Raw genomic sequence first — 7,824 nt, forward strand, 5'->3', positions numbered from 1 at the left:
AGAAGGGAGTGTGTCTTCTAGAGCCACCAAATAAGGAAAGACATCCTCTCTCCACTTCACCCGTGTAGATTTCAGCAACCAGAGCAACTCACCCACACCACCTCCGTACCCCCTAAATATGGTTTTGAAAGGGACCTAGGAAACCCTTACACAAACAAATCAAAGATGCTTTTTATTTTTTGATAAAATAATTAGAGGTTAGAGATTTCTTACATCTCGCTTTTCCCCCTTTTCCTTCTTTTGCCATACAAAATCTACCTAGAAAAGAGGACAGCTGTCCTTTGAAGTCAGGCGCTTTAAACATCACAAAGCTCCCATGACCCCAGCCCCCTCCCATGCCCTGCCCAGTGTGATTTGTCTAGGTTGGTGGTTCTGATCTGTTACTAACCCAAACTGACTCCCGAGGGAGCACTTGGGTTGTGCCTCCAGAGGTCATTTCCTTGCCAAACATTCCTTTTCAGTGAGAGGACATTTTTCATCCCCTGGTAAACAATCCCCAGCCCGCACAAAGCCGAGAAGGATGCCTGTCCCCCTTCACGCTCTCCTCTTAGTCCTGAGCTGATTCCAACCCTAGAGGCGTCAGTCTGCTCTATAAATTCCTTTGTGAAACCTGAGAGCCTCGGCTCCCAAGGAGAGCAGAGACCTTGGAGGGGTTACAGTTTCCCTCCACCCAGCAAGATCTGCTTGCGTTGGCAGCAGAAGAGTATGTCTTTCCAAACAGGCTCTTCCATTTCTTTGTGAATTCAGTTCAGAAAGCACTGCCAGGCTTCTTCCAAGTGGGAGAGGTAAGATCACCAACCTTGCAGGTCTACACAGGAAAGCGATGACTTACCTCGGGGACTTTTCTAGTTAAAACCGTCTGAACCTCTTTTTCAGTCACTATTAAGAGGGGCATGGCTCCACTTACCAGGCAGCAGGGGAGGTGGAGGCTGGGGTCTGCCTGAGCTTTTCTTTGCCTTTAGTTTCGATTACTGGTTTTTTTTTAAGTGTGGTGTGTGTGCGTGTGAGAGAGACAGAGAGACAGAGAGACAGAGAGAAGAGACAGAGACAGAGAGAGAAAGGAGAGAAGAAGGGAGGAAAGAGAAAATACAGTGAAAGAAAGAGAAGAAAGAGAAAGAGGAAAGAAAGAAACCTTTATCTGGCTGGCCTTCAGCTGAGCCCCCACAGTCTGTCACACACCCTGGAATTCCTACCACCTCCCTGACCGTCTCCTCCATCAACCCCACGGGACATTTTTGTTTTATTCTAGCCATTTCTTAATATATATTTTTCTACAACCCCAGATTTTGGAAATAAGATAATAAGTCCTCAACTGGTAAAATCTTAGAAAACTCATCTTTTGAAGACAATATCTTGTTTTGGTGACATTAAAGAAGATAAAATGAAAAAAGAAATCAGCTGTTGCCTTGCCATAAGACTTTCAATTTCCCCCATTTGCACGTGGGGTCTCTTGGGTCTTGTGACCTCAGAGTTTTAAGAAATGTTCAGGTTCGCCCTGAATCGGTGGGGTGCCCGAACCCATGTGTGCTGACAGATACCTACAGTTTTATACTCTCATCAGAAACATCTTGCCACTTCCAGTTTGATCGTGGCGGGTGGTGAGAAAGCAGGTCACGAGTAAGCCATTCTGGCTGAGTGACTCTTCTTTCCCCCAACCTTCTGCCCAGCTGGCAGCACCAAAAGTGGATGCAGCTGAGAGAGCACTGCCTGCAGGAGCCTCATTCTGTGGCATTCCCACGGCTCCTGAGGGAGGAGCTCTGAAAAGCACTGACTGGCAGGCAGGGCGCTGTGTCTGCAGACACACAGGCTCCCTGGCTTCTATCCCGCCTTCTTCTTCTTCTTCTTTTTTTTTTTATTAAACATCTGTTTATTGAGTACCTACTACATGCCAAGGTCTGCTCTAAGTGCTTGGCATACATCAATGAGAGAAACAGAGAAACAAACATCCCTTGCTTCAAGGAGCTTAAGGTTTAAGGTGCCTATTTTACTTTTTATTATTTAAAATTTTTGAAACATTGAAAAAATTGAAAGAATAGTACAATGAGCATCTGTATGCTCTTCACCTAGATTCAATTGTTAATATTTTACAGTTGTGCTTTTTTTCTCAATTGTTTTCTCTATACACACACACACACACACACACACACACACACACGCACACGTGTGTGTATATATATATTGCCAAACCATTTAAAAGCAGATATTTTGATACCTCGCCCCTAAACAATTTAGACTATATCTCCTAAGAATAAGGACATTCTCCTACATTACCTCAAAACTATTAGTACATATAAGAAAGCTATCATTAATAGTGTCTAAAATATAGTCTATATTCAAATTTAATTGTTCGAAGAGTGTATCTTATGGCTTTAGTTTTTTAAATTACAGGATCCAACCAAAGTTCGTGTATTTTGTTTGATTATTATATCCCCTTAGTTTCTTTGAACTAGAACGATCCCCCACTTCTTTTTTGTTTGGCATTTCAAGTCATCGACATTTTTGAAGAGTCCAATTTGTTGTCATGTTGAATATCCAACATTCTGGATTTCTCTGAACGTTGTCTCATGATTGGATTCACGTTCAGCATTTTAGGAGTAAGAATGTTACATAACTGATGGTGCGTACTTCTTATTGCAACACTTCAGGAAATGTATGTCAAGTCATTACACGGGAACAGGCTAAATAAACATTTGTTGAAAGAATAAATTATATATATGATACATGTAATTTTTCCTATAGTCAGTAAGGCAGAGACTTTAGTAATCAAAATCCTGAGACCATGATAAAAATGGCTTAACTGTTCACTACAACGTCAAGAATATATATACACATATACATAAACACACACACACACACACACACACACACACACACACACACACACATACAGACACCTAAATATATATTCGTGTAAATCTAAACCGCAGGAGGATATTCTCAATTCGGGATGGTAATTAGAATCAGCTGGAAAATTTTTTAAAATACTGATACCTAGCACTTCTCTTGATAGGTTTGGTCATTTGTGAAGTGGATACCTGCCAGGTCTCCATTGTAAAGGTGCTTTTTGCCCCTTAGTATTCAACACGTAATCTCTGTGTGATCCTATAGTACTATGATCCTTTAGTACTATCCTGACACAAAATGATAAAATGCTTTTAGTGTTCATTGATGATCTTTGCTTGAATCAATTATTTCATTGGGGGTTGTAAAACAGTGAACTTCATAATTTTATCCTTTTCTCTACATTAGCTGGCATTCTTCTATAAAGAAGAGCTTTTCCTTTTCCCTTTCATTCTCTATTTACTTATTTATATATTTTATTTATTTATTTATTTATTTATTGAGTATCACTGTGAACTCAATAGATTATTTGTTTCATTTATAAGTTATCATCATCATTCTTGTCAACACTCAAGACACCCCAAATTTGGATAGCAGGAGCCCCTTCCAGCTGCTCCTTTGAGCAAGTCCCCATTACTATGAGTACTTGCTTGCTTGTTGGCAGGGATAGCCTAAATTCATCTTGTACCTTCCCTGTCCCAGACATGGAATTAGCTATTTCTCTAAGGAATCGGAGCCTATACATATAAACCTCTGTAAAGGAGAAGAGAGACAGAAAACATGAAATAATAGCTGTATGGGTATATACTTTGAAGGAAATGGAGCAGTAGATATCAGCTATCACATCGTTGTAAAGAAAAATACTAAGATATTTTAATCTGCCCTGGAAATAGGGAGACCAAGATTTGTATCTTTACTCTGCATGTGATTTGGGAAAAGCCACCTTATTTCTTCAAGTGTCACTTATACCAATGTGTTTAATTAGGGGATGGGCTAGACAATATTGAAGCCCTTTCTGGGTTCCAAAATTTGATATTCTGAAGAGCTTAACAATATCTAGTCATAAGAATGTTTTTGAGCTGGTAGAAGGGGCTAGTTCCTGTAAGATTTTAATGGCAGAAACTTCATCTTTTAGATTTTTCTCCCTTGATCTAGCAAGACTCATTGTAAAATGTGCTCAATAAATGTTTTTGATGGTGATGGTCTTTCCTAAAGCTAGAATGAGACAAACAGACTAAATTACCAAGCTTTTAGTAAACTATAAGAAACTACACGGCAGCTAGATTTTAAGCATCAGGATGTTTACAAAGGGAGGTTTTAGTCTTTACAGTAAGAGGGTCTTGCCTGCCTGAACCTGGCCCTTCCTGATGACCAAGGAATGGAATCAGTGACTACTCAGGTTTTTACTGGCCCTAAATTTCTCTGCCTCTTGAAGAACCCATACTGAAGATGTCTTGCAGTCTTTCTCTTTTATTAGGAAATACCAAACTACATCAAGACTTTTTCCCCCAATACTCCTTACTTGAAGTCAGAAATTGCATTTTAAAAATAATTCTCTCCTGCTTTAATAAATTGGCCAAAAAGGGTAAATGGATTTTTTTTTCTATGTTTGCAGTCACAGAAGCACTTATCTCTCACCCCAAGTGGATGTTCTATGTAATTGGATGTGAAGTAATTCCAAAGTTGCATCAAAATCTTTTCATAGCGTTACCATGACAATCAGACTTAAAAAAAAAAAAAGAAAAAGAAAAAAGGCTGTAATGCAAACTCTCTATCATCCCACTGTCCATTCAGTGAAATTTCATCTTATGAAGTCAGTTCAGCTTTTCAGAAAGTTCAGGGGCAGGAGAGCGAATTATTATGCATTTACATTAGTTGATTTTCCCATTCTTACATTAGCACACCCATTCTTCTCACAGTTGTAATAGCCAGTCCACTCATCCTCATGCACAGTCTCAGAAAGCCAATTGTTAAAGGCTCTGCCTTACTAAGACTATAAGAATTAGTGCAGGGGCCTAAAAAAGAATCCATTGTTTGAGGAAATAAGAATTTTAATATAAAGTCACTGACAGCCCTTCCTGACCTTTTATTACTACCTCTTCTACACAGATTCCAGCAAAGGCAAGAATTTGGGCAGAGATTCTCTGAAGGGGAGGAAAAGAGAAGAAGCCTTTTCAAAATCTCTAATGTTTGGGGAAGTTTGGAAAAGCATATTCAAAATTACTATTGCTTTGATTTGGTTTAGGTCTCAAGTTGATCTCGACAGTTCTATTCGTATTAATAGAAGATGTGAGATTTTCATATTTATCAAATGGGAGCCTTAAAAATGGTTGAAATGCACTGGGCTGGTGAAAGCTTTACGGACCATTTTCTTTTTTAGAGCCTTTTGGAGAATCAACTTTGCTGTCAGCATGCGATGCTTGTCATTAATGCTTACTTCTACCTTTGGGTAAGTGGTTTTGAGACCTTGACAAAACTTGAGGGTCCCAGAAGTCATCCTGTTCAAAATTGCCCTTGAGTAACTTGAGGGTTTGAGATTCTGAGAGGTGAGGGGACTTCCTCAACTAGACACAGGGCAGAGCCGGAATTAAAAAAAAAAAAAGCCTTGTTTCCTTGTACCTGTCCCATCCTCTTCAGTCTCCACAGTCTCATACATACACTGCCTTCCCAGACCCTCCTCAGCTTTTGTTATAAATTGTCATTGGAAGGAGGATTTGAGATACGTGGTTGGCTAGGAAAGAATAAAAGACGCCTGCCAAGCATCAGCTAAATATTTAGCCCCACTATATGGCAGGCACTGTTCTCGGCCTATAGCAAGTGCTAGGACTCTGTCAGATCTTGAGTTGGGCCATCTATGGAAGGTCCTGTCATCGGAAGACTGGAAAATTAGCTGAAATCTGCTGCTGGAATGTAGTTTTCTTTATCTTGAAGTGAACTTTTTATGCTGGACACCGTCCGAGGACCTAAATTAACAGAAGGCTGTCTTCACTGAGTTTACAGAACAGCCTGTGTGGTTGTGTGTGCCTACTGGCTGACACGGGTTCATATGTGTGTTAGAATTTGAGTTGAGACACATTATTTACTGTAACAAGGCACGTGCTGCAAGGTCTGGGGGTCAAGACCTATAGCCTTTGCCTACCTCTACTGTCAGAGGCCACAGATACCTGCAAAAAGGAAGCATGTACTGTGTTGCTTACAGTCATGTGTGTGCATCTTCTCTCCAGAGCCTTGGAAAGAAGAAGCCTTTAATCCCTGACACTGTACTTTAAGAAGATGAAAGCAGATACCACAAACTTGCTCAAAATATCTCAGTACTTTTGGCTTTTTGAATACAGGTGATGCCATTCTTGGTTGGTGGGGGAGGGGATACAACCTTGAACATTGTTTGCTTCACTTTTATGACCTCCCTCTGGCACTTTTGAGTGTGTAACTGAACCATGGCTTGGCCCTGAGGATACTTGGATTCCTAGTCAGGCAAAGTCAGCTACTTTCCGAGCCAAGGAAGGTGAGTAGCAGCTGGGCCTGGGAAGGCTATTCAGGGGGATGGCAAAATGAGCAATTACAAGTGCAACAGCGGAACAAGGTGTCTTCCACATCAGAATCTGGTTCAAGGCCTTAGAGTCCTTCCTTTTAGTATAACGATGGGTGTTCTAAAGACAAGGAGTGTTAATAACAGTAACATTTTATGTGCTACAAAATGCCTTTGATTGTAGTAAATAAAAGTGACCATTTTGAAAAATAGCCTATACATACAGAGATAAAAGAGTGGTTAAATAGGCAAAAATATACCCACACGGAAAATAAATCCATGAAGTTGTTTAAAATAATGAGATAGGTTTGTTTATGCTGGTAGAAGACAATCCTTAAGACATATTATTGAGTGAAAAAAAAAATCAAGTAACAAATCAACAGTAAGATTGCAATTAAGCAACGTTCTGTGTTATTTTAGTTAACAATAACAAATTTATATGTTATTTATATAGTTAAGAAAATATAATGAAAAAAATAAAATGTCTGAGTAGGAGTACTTTAAAATTTGGAAAAAGGAAATTGTCCTGGGGGCTGAGACATGACACATGAACACGGATGACATCTGGCCACATCTTTCAAACCTTGAGTGATAGCAATAAAGCTTTAGGCTCTGCTCCTCTGCCCCTCAGTTTCTCCAGCTGTAAAAAGGGTTATAATTCTGGTCCCACTGAAATGCATAAATCCTGCAAGGATGGAAGGAAAGGCTCATGACGTCACTCTGGCAGCTCAGGGACCATTTCCCTACTCATTCTGGCCATAGATTGTTGCCACCAGTAATGCCTACGTGCTCAATAATTGTAGAAGAAGCTTAGAGCTTTGTTGTCTTAATTCATCTTTATGAGAAAAGGTTATGTCTAATTTGAGGCTGTGATAAAGTCAAATATACAAATTTCAGAATTAAGTGAACTTTGATAGGAAGGAAACTCCTTAAAAACAAGTGACAGAGAACTCTCCTCTAGTTGAGTAGTTTTGTTCTCAATTTCGATGAATAAGACTTATTAGAAAATATAATTTTTTATTATGCGCTGTTAGAGAACTAAATATATCTAGGGTCTTTCTCTGAAAAGCAAATCCTTTCGTGTTTTATAATGACAGACTGGATCAAGGGAAAACGGGGAGTGGAGGGGCCCGGCAGTGATTTTGCTGGTCCTGAAGATACTTGAAGATCTGCCCAACTCACTCTTTTCTTTAAGCTCATCCCTTCAATGCTTCCTCAACATTTTCTTCAAGACTTCCTGGAGTCTCCTGTATAGAACCGGTAATTAAGTGACTAGAGGAAGGAAGGGGCATGGTGAGCCATCCTACTCACTTTCACTTACACTCTTTGAGGTGATTTGAACACTGAAGAGCCTTCTAACCAGTTCTGGTTGGGCGCTGAGTGGGTCTATGTACGAACTGCCCTAGACAATGTGCTCTGGGCTCTATAATTCTCTGCTTCTGTTGGATGGAATC

General features: G+C 39.9%; 1 long non-coding RNA gene across 1 annotated transcript; it reads left to right on the forward strand.

The window, feature by feature from the left end:
• Window positions 1-332: 332 nt before the first annotated feature.
• On the forward strand, window positions 333-7,459 carry LOC112474097. Its single transcript, XR_003044277.1, has 3 exons — window positions 333-785; window positions 5,222-5,290; window positions 6,066-7,459. It is a non-coding gene; the product is annotated as an uncharacterized LOC112474097 (long non-coding RNA).
• Window positions 7,460-7,824: the final 365 nt, after the last annotated feature.

The sequence above is a fragment of the Pteropus alecto genome, unplaced genomic scaffold, assembly GCF_000325575.1.
Source record: "Pteropus alecto unplaced genomic scaffold, ASM32557v1 scaffold88, whole genome shotgun sequence".
Taxonomy (NCBI): Eukaryota; Metazoa; Chordata; class Mammalia; order Chiroptera; family Pteropodidae; genus Pteropus; species Pteropus alecto.